This window comes from Microcaecilia unicolor, chromosome 1 (assembly GCF_901765095.1).
Source record: "Microcaecilia unicolor chromosome 1, aMicUni1.1, whole genome shotgun sequence".
Lineage (NCBI taxonomy): Eukaryota > Metazoa > Chordata > Amphibia > Gymnophiona > Siphonopidae > Microcaecilia > Microcaecilia unicolor.
Window position 1 is genome coordinate 7158451 of NC_044031.1, and position 13961 is coordinate 7172411.

Here is a 13961-nt window from a genome sequence, read left to right on the forward strand (position 1 = left end):
TGGGGGGGGGTGGCGCTGGAGACCCACTGGATCTCCATCCCCCCCGAGCCCTCTTTTGCATGCATTTGCATGCTAGTTGCGTTCAGAGCCTGCAAGCGTGTTGTTTCATGTGCTCGGTTGCTCTGATCATGGGGTGGTAGCAGCCTCTGGTGCCTGCGTTTGCTTCTGATCATTGGCCCAAAAGAGCTGTGGGGAGAGTGTATATGCAGTGGGGGGGGGGGGGGGGATGGCTATGATGCTGTGAGTGCTGAGGATGTTGAGAGAACAGTGGAGAGTGTGAGCTGGGGGCTATGTGGGTTGGGGGTATTTTGAGAGAGCTGTGGAAGTTTATGTGCTGGGGGCAAGAGGGATTTCAGAAAGAGAACCAGTGTGTGCAGTGTGAGAGAGAGCTCTGGGTGTTTTTACTGCTGGGGGGGGCTGCAGATTGACAGAGGTATGGGATTTGTATGCTCTGGGAGGAATGGGGAGGTGGGATTCTTGGAATGAGTAAAAAAAGAAATAAAGGTCGGGGCAGAGAAAACTGCTGGGTGGGGGGGGGGTCAGTGTTCTTTGGGAGGGGTTCATACTAGTTGGAGACTGAGATTACTGAGGGGATGGGGTAATCAAGCCTGAACTGGGAGACAACTTAGGCGGAGTCAGTCCTGGAGAACAGAAGAGCTGGATGTTAATGCCCGGGGGGGGGGGGGGGGGGAATTCTACACAAAAAGATAGATAAAGCTGAATTTTTAAGAATTCTGCACAGTTACAACCCCAAAAAGAAAGGCAGGAGCTGAAATCTAATGCATTCTGAGCACCTCCCGTGTCCCTGACTGTGTTTCTGGTTTGTGTTTCAGATGCGGGTGACATTTGAGGACGTCTCTGTCTCTTTCTCCCAGGAGGAGTGGGAGTATTTAGATGAGGAGCAGAAGGAGCTTTGGAGGGAGGTGATGAAGGAGAACTATGAGATCCTGATGTCTCTAGGTAAGGGTTTCCCGTTATTCTTAAAATCTGGGTGAGTCCCACTACAGGAAGCCGGTGTGACTGATAATGAGTGATGGCGAGATGACATTAGAACCTGGGGTGGGTCTGTTTCTAAGATTCTTCTGTTTTCATTGGAGTATTGTTTCGATTCCTGTCTGTAAAACCTTCAATAACTATGATTCTGGCATTCTTAGGGTATCCTATACTTTGTTTTTCACAATTGCTCACTCGGCGGGACTTAGGGGTGTCTGATGACCTTAAGGTACTTTAATGAAGAAGTTGGTTCGGCAGCTGACATAGCGATAAGCGAAAGCTTTAAGCATACCGAACATCAGGAGCCTTTTCCTCCTGGCGAGGGAAAAAATACATAATAGAAAATAAACATAAAAATATACTTACTAAATTAGCCTGAACATAGACGGTAAAGAATAGAACTTGTTTTAAGTAAAATATATCTTATTATTGGCAAGTTTGCAATCAGATGTCTGTTCTCATATTTAGAATAACTAAGCTTCTGTAACAAATGTATGATTGGGTAATGGTGAATCTCTTCCTGTGAACTTCAGGATCAGCTAACGCCCAACTTAGTTTATCTGGGGAACAAGCACCCTGAAGGTTTAGCCTTGCATCTTGCAGCCTGTCTGATAAGGAGCAGTTAAAGGGCTAAACGATATCTATGTACAAAGACCAAAATGTGCTTTTAAATATCAACTTGAATATAATCATATATTCTGTATTCATCCCTGGTAGTGATTAGCTTGGAAATGTATTCCCAACAGGGAGGGGGTGGAAGATTTACAATTAATTATACAGATTTTTTATTGAACTCGTTAAACTGCTGTTCTCCTACAGTACTATACAATGCTCTGTTTTTATTTATTTAGAAAAAGATGACCCTAAGAACAGTAATGCAGAGACACATAAATGGAAGCTCAGTGAGAAGCCTGAAGAGGAAAAGATGTTCTCAGAAAGAGAGAAAGAAGAGACTTCGTCCTGTTCTGACTGGGGAGAAAAGGGAAAAAATCAAAATAAACAAAAACCTTCAACAGGAAGCTCAGCTCCGTGTGAACATTGTACCAGTAATATCACACAAACAGTGGAAGAACAGACAAACCAGATGAGAGTTCAGAAATGTTTGTGTGATGGATGTGAGATATTCCTTAATGATCATTTAACTCTGAAATCACATCAGAGATACGATACTGAAGAGAGACCATATACAGGTACGGACTGTGGGAAAACCTTCAGTCAAAAGAGAGAACTACAGCAACAGCAGAAAACATGCATAAGAGAGACACACTGTATAGGTTCTGAGTGTGGGAAAGATTTCAGTAGGAAGAAAGAGAAACATGGGAACAATAATAAAGAAACTAGAGTGTGTACAACTACAGTAGATGAGAAAACCTTTATCAATAAAGGAAGCGTTACAAAACACCAGAAAAATGACACTGATGACAGATTATCTGCATGTTCTAGTCATGACAAAAGCTTCAGTCAGGAAGAAAATGTCATAAGAAATGCAAAATTCCACCCAGAAGAGATACTAGTTTCAAGTGCTGAATGTAAGAAAAAATTCAGCCATAGAGAAACATTCACAGATCATAAAACACCTCAGATTGGTGAAGAATCAATGACTAAATCTGAAAAAGTCGTTTACAGAAAGACAGACCTCTCAAACTACCAGAAAATTCAGAAAAATGAGAGCTTGTGTACTTCTGCTGACAGTGGTACAAGTGCTTGCTGGAAAAGAAACCTCCCAGTGCACGAGAGAAACCACAAAGGAATGAAACCATTCATCTGCACTGAGTGTAATAAAAGCTTCAGTCAGAAGGGAAGCCTCACCAGACACCAGAGAATTCACAAAGGATTGAAACCATTCATCTGCAGTGAGTGTAATAAAAGCTTCAGTCAGAAGGCAAATCTCACAAAACACCAGAGAATCCACACAGGAATGAAACCATTCATCTGCAGTGAGTGTAATAGACGTTTCAGTCATAAAACAAACCTCATAGAACACCAGAGAATCCACACAGGAGTGAAACCGTTTATCTGCACTGAGTGTAATAAAAGCTTCACTCATAAAATAAGCCTTACACAACACCAGAGAATCCACACAGGAGTGAAACCATTCATCTGCAGTGAGTGTAATAAAAGCTTCAGTCACAAAACAAGCCTCACAATACACCAGAGAATCCACACAGGAGTGAAACCATTCATCTGCAGTGAGTGTAATAAAAGCTTCAGTCGAAAGGAACACCTCACCACACACCAGCGAATCCACACAGGAATGAAACCATTCATCTGCAGTGAGTGTAATAAAAGCTTCAGTTGGAAGAGACACCTCACCACACACCAGAGAATCCACACAGGAATGAAACCATTCATCTGCACTGAGTGTAATAAAAGCTTCACTCATAAAATAAGCCTTACACAACACCAGAGAATCCACACAGGAGTGAAACCATTCATCTGCAGTGAGTGTAATAAAAGCTTCAGTCACAAAACAAGCCTCACAATACACCAGAGAATCCACACAGGAGTGAAACCATTGATCTGCAGTGAGTGTAATAAAAGCTTCAGTCAGAAGAGAAACCTCACAATACACCAGAGAATCCACACAGGAGTGAAACCATTCATCTGCACTGAGTGTAATAAAAGCTTCACTCAGAAAACAAGCCTCACAATACACCAGAGAATCCACACAGGAGTGAAACCATTCATCTGTACTGAGTGTAATAAAAGCTTCACTCACAAAACAAGCCTCACAATACACCAGAGAATCCACACAGGAGTGAAACCATTCATCTGTACTGAGTGTAATAAAAGCTTCACTCAGAAAACAAGCCTCACAATACACCAGAGAATCCACACAGGAGTGAAACCATTCATCTGCAGTGAGTGTAATAAAAGCTTCACTCACAAAATAAGCCTCACAATACACCAGAGAATCCACAAAGGAATGAAACCACTTAACTGCACTGAGTGTAATAAAAGCTTCAGTCAGAAAACAAACCTCAAAGAACACCAGAGAATCCACACAGGAATGAAACCATTCGTCTGCAGTGAGTGTAATAGACGTTTCAGTCATAAAACAAACCTCACAGAACACCAGAGAATCCACACAGGAGTGAAACCGTTTATCTGGACTGAGTGTAATAAAAGCTTCACTCATAAAATAAGCCTCACATAACACCAGAGAATCAACACAGGAGTGAAACCATTCATCTGCACTGAGTGTAATAAAAGCTTCACTCAGAAGGGAGACCTCACACAACACCAGAGAATCCACTCAGGAGTGAAACCGTTTATCTGCAGTGCATGTAATAAAAGCTTCACTCATAAAACAAGACTCACAATACACCAGAGAATCCACACAGGAGTGAAACGATTCATCTGCAGTGAGTGTAATAAAAGCTTCAGTCAGACGCAATACCTCACAGAACACCAGAGAATCCACACAGGAATGAAACCATTCATCTGCAGTGAGTGTAATAAAAGCTTCAGTCAGAAGGCAAATCTCACAAAATACCAGAGAATTCACACAGGAATGAAACCATTCATCTGCACTGAGTGTAATAAAAGCTTCAGTCAGAAAACAAGCCTCACACAACACCAGAGAATCCACACAGGAATGAAACCGTTCATCTGCAGTGAATGTAATAAAAGCTTCACTCACAAAATAAGCCTCACAATACACCAGAGAATCCACAAAGGAATGAAACCATTCATCTGCACTGAGTGTAATAAAAGCTTCACTCAGAAGGGACACCTCACAATACACCAGAGAATCCACACAGGAGTGAAACCATTCATCTGCACTGAGTGTAATAAAAGCTTCACTCATAAAATAAGCCTTACACAACACCAGAGAATCCACACAGGAGTGAAACCATTCATCTGCAGTGAGTGTAATAAAAGCTTCAGTCACAAAACAAGCCTCACAATACACCAGAGAATCCACACAGGAGTGAAACCATTCATCTGCAGTGAGTGTAATAAAAGCTTCAGTCGAAAGGAACACCTCACCACACACCAGCGAATCCACACAGGAATGAAACCATTCATCTGCAGTGAGTGTAATAAAAGCTTCAGTTGGAAGAGACACCTCACCACACACCAGAGAATCCACACAGGAATGAAACCATTCATCTGCACTGAGTGTAATAAAAGCTTCACTCATAAAATAAGCCTTACACAACACCAGAGAATCCACACAGGAGTGAAACCATTCATCTGCAGTGAGTGTAATAAAAGCTTCAGTCACAAAACAAGCCTCACAATACACCAGAGAATCCACACAGGAGTGAAACCATTGATCTGCAGTGAGTGTAATAAAAGCTTCAGTCAGAAGAGAAACCTCACAATACACCAGAGAATCCACACAGGAGTGAAACCATTCATCTGCACTGAGTGTAATAAAAGCTTCACTCAGAAAACAAGCCTCACAATACACCAGAGAATCCACACAGGAGTGAAACCATTCATCTGTACTGAGTGTAATAAAAGCTTCACTCACAAAACAAGCCTCACAATACACCAGAGAATCCACACAGGAGTGAAACCATTCATCTGTACTGAGTGTAATAAAAGCTTCACTCAGAAAACAAGCCTCACAATACACCAGAGAATCCACACAGGAGTGAAACCATTCATCTGCAGTGAGTGTAATAAAAGCTTCACTCACAAAATAAGCCTCACAATACACCAGAGAATCCACAAAGGAATGAAACCACTTAACTGCACTGAGTGTAATAAAAGCTTCAGTCAGAAAACAAACCTCAAAGAACACCAGAGAATCCACACAGGAATGAAACCATTCGTCTGCAGTGAGTGTAATAGACGTTTCAGTCATAAAACAAACCTCACAGAACACCAGAGAATCCACACAGGAGTGAAACCGTTTATCTGGACTGAGTGTAATAAAAGCTTCACTCATAAAATAAGCCTCACATAACACCAGAGAATCAACACAGGAGTGAAACCATTCATCTGCACTGAGTGTAATAAAAGCTTCACTCAGAAGGGAGACCTCACACAACACCAGAGAATCCACTCAGGAGTGAAACCGTTTATCTGCAGTGCATGTAATAAAAGCTTCACTCATAAAACAAGACTCACAATACACCAGAGAATCCACACAGGAGTGAAACGATTCATCTGCAGTGAGTGTAATAAAAGCTTCAGTCAGACGCAATACCTCACAGAACACCAGAGAATCCACACAGGAATGAAACCATTCATCTGCAGTGAGTGTAATAAAAGCTTCAGTCAGAAGGCAAATCTCACAAAATACCAGAGAATTCACACAGGAATGAAACCATTCATCTGCACTGAGTGTAATAAAAGCTTCAGTCAGAAAACAAGCCTCACACAACACCAGAGAATCCACACAGGAATGAAACCGTTCATCTGCAGTGAATGTAATAAAAGCTTCACTCACAAAATAAGCCTCACAATACACCAGAGAATCCACAAAGGAATGAAACCATTCATCTGCACTGAGTGTAATAAAAGCTTCACTCAGAAGGGACACCTCACAATACACCAGAGAATCCACACAGGAGTGAAACCATTCATCTGAACTGAGTGTAATAAAAGCTTCACTCAGAAAACAAGCCTCACAATACACCAGAGAATCCACACAGGAGTGAAACCATTCATCTGCAGTGAGTGTAATAAAAGCTTTAGTCAAAAAACAAGCCTCAAAAAACACCAGAGAATCCACACAGGAATTAAACCATTCATCTGCAGTGAGTGTAATAAAAGCTTCACTCACAAAATAAGCCTCACAATACACCAGAGAATCCACACTGAAATGAAACCATTCATCTGCAGTAAGTGTAATAAAAGCTTCAATCACAAAACAAGCCTCACAATACACCAGAGAATCCACACTGGAATGAAACCATTCATCTGCACTGAGTGTAATAAAAGCTTCAGTCAGAAGGGACAACCTCACAATACACCAGAGAATCCACACAGGAATGAAACCATTCATCTGCACTGAATGTAATAAAAGCTTCAGTCAGAAGGGACACCTCACAATACACCAGAGAATCCACACAGGAGTGAAACCATTCATCTGCAGTGAGTGTAATAAAAGCTTTAGTCAAAAAACAAGCCTCAAAAAACACCAGAGAATCCACACAGGAATTAAACCATTCATCTGCAGTGAGTGTAATAAAAGCTTCACTCACAAAATAAGCCTCACAATACACCAGAGAATCCACACTGAAATGAAACCATTCATCTGCAGTAAGTGTAAGAAAAGCTTCAGTCAGAAAACAAACCTCACAGAACACCAGAGAATCCACACAGGAATGAAACCATTCATCTGCACTGAATGTAATAAAAGCTTCAGTCAGAAGGGACACCTCACAATACACCAGAGAATCCACACAGGAATGAAACCATTCATCTGCACTGAATGTAATAAAAGCTTCAGTCAGAAGGGACACCTCACAATACACCAGAGAATCCACACAGGAGTGAAACCATTCATCTGCACTGAGTGTAATAAAAGCTTCACTCACAAAATAAGCCTAACAATACACCAGAGAATCCACACAGGAGTGAAACCATTCATCTGCAGTGAGTGTAATAAAAGCTTCAGTCGGAAGGTAAGCCTCACAGAACACCAGAATAAAGCCTTTTGCATGTACTGAGTGTGGTAGAAGCTTTTCTGTGAAAGAAGCACTCAGAACACACTGGAGAATCCACACAGGAATGAAACCATTCATCTGCACCGAGTGTAATAAAAGCTTCAGTCAGAAGGTAAACCTCACAATACACCAGAGAATCCACACAGGAGTGAAACCATTCATCTGCACTGAGTGTAATAAAAGCTTCAGTCAGAAGGTAAACCTCACAATACACCAGAGAATCCACACAGGAATGACACCATTCATCTGCAGTGAGTGTAATAAAAGCTTCAGTCAAAAGATAAACCTAAAAGAACACCAGAGAATCCATGCAGGAGTGAAGCCATTTAGATGTTCTGAGTGTGGTAAAACCTTCACTGATAAGGGACATCTCGCAAGGCACAACAGAGTTCACACAAGAGTGAAGCCATTTACATGTAGTGAGTGTGGTAAGAGCTTTTTTTAACAATGAAACACTCACTATGCACCAGAATAGCCATTGAGGAGTAAAGTACTGAGTGTGGCAAATGCTTCAGGTTGAAGAAATACATGGTAAAGCACCAGAGAATCCACACAGGAGTGAAGCCATTTAAATGTTCTGAGTGTGGTAAAAGCTTCACTGAGAAGGGAAACCTGAGAAGGCACCATAGCTTTCACATGAGAATGAAGTCATTTATATGTAGTGAGTGTGGTATGAGCTTCAATGACAGTGAAAAACTTGCCATACACCAGAGAATGCATTCAGGAGGAAAACTATTTCTGGGCACTGACTGTGGCAAAAGCTTCTGTAATGGAAATCAAGATCATTCTATATGTATATATATTGCTTTTCCTTTACATTTGTTATAGAATTACATGCTGTAGAAAGATAGAACTACTACTACTACTATTTAGCATGTCTATAGCGCTACAAAGCGTACGCAGCGCTGCACAAACATAGAAGAAAGACAGTCCCTGCTCAAAGAGCTTACAATCTAATAGACAAAAAATAAAATAAGCAAATCAAATCAATTAATGTGTACAGGAAGGAGGAGAGGAGGGTAGGTGGAGGCGAGTGGTTACAAGTCAAAAGCAATGTTAAAGAGGTGGGCTTTCAGTCTAGATTTAAAGGTGGCCAAGGATGGGGCAAGACGTAGGGGCTCAGGAAGTTTATTCCAGGCGTAGGGTGCAGCGAGACAGAAGGCGCGAAGTCTGGAGTTGGCAGTAGTGGAGAAGGGAACAGATAAGAAGGATTTATCCATGGAGCGGAGTGCACAGGAAGGGGTGTAGGGAAGGACGAGTGTGGAGAGATACTGGGGAGCAGCAGAGAGAGTACATTTATAAGGTTAGTAGAAGAAGTTTGAACAGGATGCGAAAACGGATAGGGAGCCAGTGAAGGGTCTTGAGGAGAGGGGTAGTATGAGTAAAGTGACCCTGGCGGAAGACGAGACGGGCAGCAGAGTTTTGAACCGATTGGAGAGGGGAGAGGTGACTAAGTGGGAGCCAGCAAGAAACAGATTGCAGTAGTCTAAATGAGAGGTGACAAGGGTGTGGATGAGGGTTTTGGTAGAGTGCTCGGAAAGAAAGGGGCGGATTTTACGGATGTTGTAAAGAAAGAAACAACAGGTCTTGGTGATCTGCTGGATATGAGCAGAGAAGGAGAGAGAAGAGTCAAAGATGACCCAAAGGTTTCGAGCTGAGGAGACAGGGAGAATGAGAGAGCCATCAACAGAAATAGAAAATGGGGGGAGTGGGGAGGTGGGTTTGGGGGGAAAAATGAGAAGCTCGGTTTTGGTCATGTTTAATTTCAGGTGGCATTGAGACATCCAGACAGCAATGTCAGACAAGCATGCTAAAACTTTGGTTTGGATGCAAGGTGAGATATCAGGGGTAGAAAGGTAGATTTGGGAGTCATCAGCATAGAGATGGTAGGAAAAGCCATGGGATGAGATTAATGAACCAAGGGAAGAAGTGTAGATAGAAAAGAGGAGGGGACCAAGAACAGAACCCTGAGGTACGCCGACAGGCAGAGGGATAGAAGTAGAAGAGGATCCACCAGAGTGAACACTGAAGGTGCGGAGGGAGAGGTAGGAAGAGAACCAGGAAAGGACAGAGCCCTGGAATCCAAGTGAGAACAGGGTATTGAGAAGTATGCTGTGATCGACAGTGTCAAAAGCAGCGGAAAGATCAAGAAGAATGAGGATGGAATAGAGACCTCTGGATTTAGTCATTGGAGACTTTAGTAAGCGCAGTTTCGGTTGAGTGGAGAGGGCGAAAACCAGATTGTAGTGGGTCAAGAATAGCATGTGAGGAGAGAAAATCAAGGCAGCGGTGGTGAACAGCACTCTCAAGTAATTTGGAGAGAAAAGGGAGGAGGGAGATGGGTCAGTAATTAGAGGGACAAGTAGGGTCGAGTGAAGGCTTCTTAAGGAGAAGTGTGACCACAGCATGTTTAAAGCAGTAGGGACAGTTGCAGTGGAAAGTGAGAGGTTGAGAATGTGACAGATAAAAGGAATAAGAGCAGGTGAGATGGCATTAAGAAGGTGGGTGGGAATGTGTCACACCTTACTGTAGAATAGTAATCACTCAGAAGAAAGGTCATATATATGTCATGCTTCTAATTAACTAAGCTTGTTCGTAAAAAGTAGGCCAGAATTACCTCAGGAGTTAGGAGTGTTTTAATTAACTGAGAAGTAGGGGCCTTATCTAAAAAGGCAGGAAAAAAGGGAATCATTATATATTTTGCTCATTATTTTTTTTTCTTTCTCTTGTTATTTGTTAAGCAGAGCTACACCTGGTGATTGTAAAGATAACAGTATTATTGGCTATTTAAAGGATATACTGAATCAGTATAGTCAGACTGTGGACTGAGTTTTCCTTGTTCATTTAGTCTCCCTGAATACAGGTTTCGAATAAAGATCTTTGAACCCAGAGTCCGTGAGCTTCTTTGGTAATAGGAAATTTTTCCATAACAGCTTCACAAAGAAATACATGATAATACACCAGAGAAGGGACATCTGTCAAGGCACCATAGAGTTCACACAGGAGTGAAGCCATTTATGTGTACTGAGTGTGATAAGACCTTCATTGAGAAGGGACATCTGTCAAGGCACCACAGAGTTCACACAGGAGTGAAACCATTTACATGCACTGTGGGAATTAATTACCTGAAGGAGGTCAGTCTGAACATTAGTGGGTGAAGACAGACAGCACGGAGAGGTGCTGGTCGAGAGCGGACAGCACGGAGAGGTGCTTGCTGACAATAGACGCCTACGAGCACCCAATGTGCATCAATTTGGAGTCATCACCCGGGGGAACAATTCTAGACCTAGTGCTTAGTGGAGCATGATCTGGTTCAGGAGGTAATGGTGCTGGGGTTGCTTGATAACAGCAATCATAACATGATCAGATTTGATATAAGCTCTGTAGTAAGTACACGCAGGAAATCCAATATGTTAGCATTTAACTTTCAAAAAAGAGACTATGATAAAATGAGAAGAAGAGTGAAAAAAAAGAGGAGCAGCTGCAAAGGTCAAAAAATTACATGGGGGCTGGGGGGGCAGAGCAATATGGCTGAGAAGACACACGAGAATCTGCTCTGTGCTTACCTTGTTCCTCTGTCTATCATGCCTTCTAAGTGTAAGGGTTAGGTGAGCTTTTATCCCCCTGAAGCCACCTCTACTTCTCTTGGTCAACAGAAGTTGGATTCGTATGTGCTTCCGTGGCCGGCAGGAAATGAGGTTGAGATCTCAGCTCAGCACTAGACACAGGGAGAGTCCCAGCTTTCGGGAAAGACATCTTTGTTCCCCTCAGACCAGGTTGCTCCAACACTTCGACAACAGCATATAGTGTTTCAAATTCCCTTCCATTACAACCATTTTAAAATCTTTTTTCTACTCCCGCACCTTCAGCCTCTTCATTTCGTGAATGTTTTCAAACTCTGTCAAAACAATGTAGTATTTCTTCTCAAAAAGCATGGGGAAAAGATACTGGTGAACATTTGTCAAATAAAGAATGGTCTGTCTTCTGGTTAAATCAGGGCCATGCCTAGGGTCTCTGGTGCCCCCCTGCAGACTATCAGTTGGCGCCCCCGCCCCTGGCGCCCCCCCCCCCCCCCCCGCCCGTGTGGCACAAGATGCAAAGGAAATAGGAGCTGAAAGATGGAGTGCATCTTTGTGGGATTGCTCAACAAATAGAGGGTTTACAACCACTTAGCTTTTCGTGCTTTCATGTTCACGAAATTAGTAATTAAATCTTTGATATCAAACTGGGCACATATATCATTCTCAATAGCAATCATGGCAAGGCTTACAAGCCTTTCTTGTAAAACACTTGATCGCAAATAATTTTTTATGATTTTTAACCGTGAAAATGATCGCTCACCACTTGCCACACTGACAGGAATTGTCAGCAATATTCTTAGAAACAAATTACTATACATTGCAAAATATGATAGCAGATGTAAATTCTCAAAGTGGACATATTCCAAACACTAAAATGAAAATAAAATGATTTTTTTCTACCTTTGTTGTCTGGTGACTTTCTTTTTCTGATCATGCTGGCCCAGTATCTGATTCTGCTGCTATCTGTCCTCTTAACTCCGTTTCCAGGGCTTCCTTTCCATTTATTTATTTACTTTCCTCCTTTCTTCTTCATTTCTTCCTCTATATCCATAAGTAAAAGCTGGGTCCTTCGCAGACTTGACTGTCCAGTGGATCCAGCTTCTGCCTATTTTCTCCATCCATGTGCAGTTTTTCTCCTCTCTTCCTTTTCCCTCATCTCATTTCCTTCCTCTCTTTTCCCTCCCCTCCATCCATGCCCAGCATTTCTTCTCTCTCCCTTCCCCTCCATCCATGTGCATCTCCTTCCTCTGTCTTCCCTTCCCTCCCCTCCATCCGTGTCCAACAATTCTCATCTCTCCCCTCCCCTTCATGTCCAGCAATTTCTCCTCTCTCCCTGGGCCCTGTCCTCCCATCCATGTCCATCCTTGTCCCTCTCTACCCTTCCCTCCTCCATCCATATCCAGCAATTCTCCTCTCTCCCCTCCCCTCCATTTCCAGCAATTTCTCCTCTCCCTGGGCCCTGTCCTCCCATCCATGTCCATCCATGTCCCTTCTCTGCCCTTCCCGCCTCCATCCATATCCAGCAATTCTGCGCTCTCTCCTCCCCTCCATTTCCAGCAATTTCTCCTCTCCTGGAGGCTTTAAATCTTTTACCTCCGACAGTTGCAGCAGCTGAGCAGCGTCAGTGAAAGCGCTGCCAACGTCTCCAGCCTTCTCTTCGCGCTCGCTCGTTTGTTCCCTCAGTGTCCCGCCCTCACAAGGAAATGACGTCAGAAGAAGGCGGGACACCGAGGGAACGAACGAGCGAGTGTGAAGGGAAGGCTGGAGACGGCAGCGCTTTCACTGACGCTGCTCAGCTGCTGCGACCGTTGGAGGTAAAAGATTTAAAGCCCCCAGGGTGGCGCGGAGCAGAGGTAAGCAGCGAGGGTAAGCACTGCGGTGGTGCCCTCCAGAGGTCGGGCACCTTACTGTGTTGGCACGACCCTGGGTTAAATGGCCCGATATCCTCTCCTATTTTATACAACACAGCTACTTGTTTGGAGAACTCCAGACTGCCCAAAACATGGCAGCCAGACTCATTTTTGGTAAATCTCGGTTTGAAAGTGCAACACCTCTCCGGGAAAAATTCCACTGGCTCCCTATCAGGGAACGAATAAACTTCAAAGTCCACACACTGATCCACAAGATCCTCCATGGAGAATGTCCAAGTTACATGACCAATCTAATCGACCTTCCAGCCAGGAACGGGTCCAAATCTTCTCGAACATATCTCAACCTTCACCTGCCTAATTGCAAAGGTCTCAAATACAAAACCTACTACGCATCCAACTTCTCCGTTATAGGCAGCCAACTTTGGAACGCCATACTAAGATTAATCCGAACATCTACGCTTCCGAAAGCTGCTGAAAACACACCTCTTCAAACAAGTCTATCCTAACGACCCAACTTAAGTTACGACCCTAATCTACACCACTAACATAAAACATGCCTCAATCCTTCCCCCCACATTTCTTCCTCTTGTCCTTCTCTATACAATTGTATTACCTCTAAGATACTTTGTACCCATACATTGTGCTATCTCTGTGATACTTTGTACACATACATTGTAAGCCGCACTGAACCTGCTATCGAGTGGGAAAGAGCGGGGTATAAATGCTATAAATAAATAAATATAGGCTTCCTGCTTCTCTTGTTTTTGTTTACTTTCCTCACAAAAAGATCAGTCGCCATATTTAGAGCAGCCTTTAGCTTGGACCACTGTTTTTCCACTTCTCCTACGCCTTCCCACGCCAACTGCGCCTTCTTCAGGTATTCCCCC

At 43.1% G+C, this 13961-nt stretch overlaps 1 protein-coding gene and 1 pseudogene across 1 annotated transcript in view; both read left to right on the forward strand.

Annotated features, from left to right (window-relative positions):
* LOC115460651 (oocyte zinc finger protein XlCOF6-like) overlaps positions 1-13961 on the forward strand; it is a 493082-nt gene that overhangs the window by 159385 nt on the left and 319736 nt on the right. The window lies entirely within an intron of this gene.
* LOC115459981 lies at positions 2810-6688 on the forward strand (annotated as a pseudogene).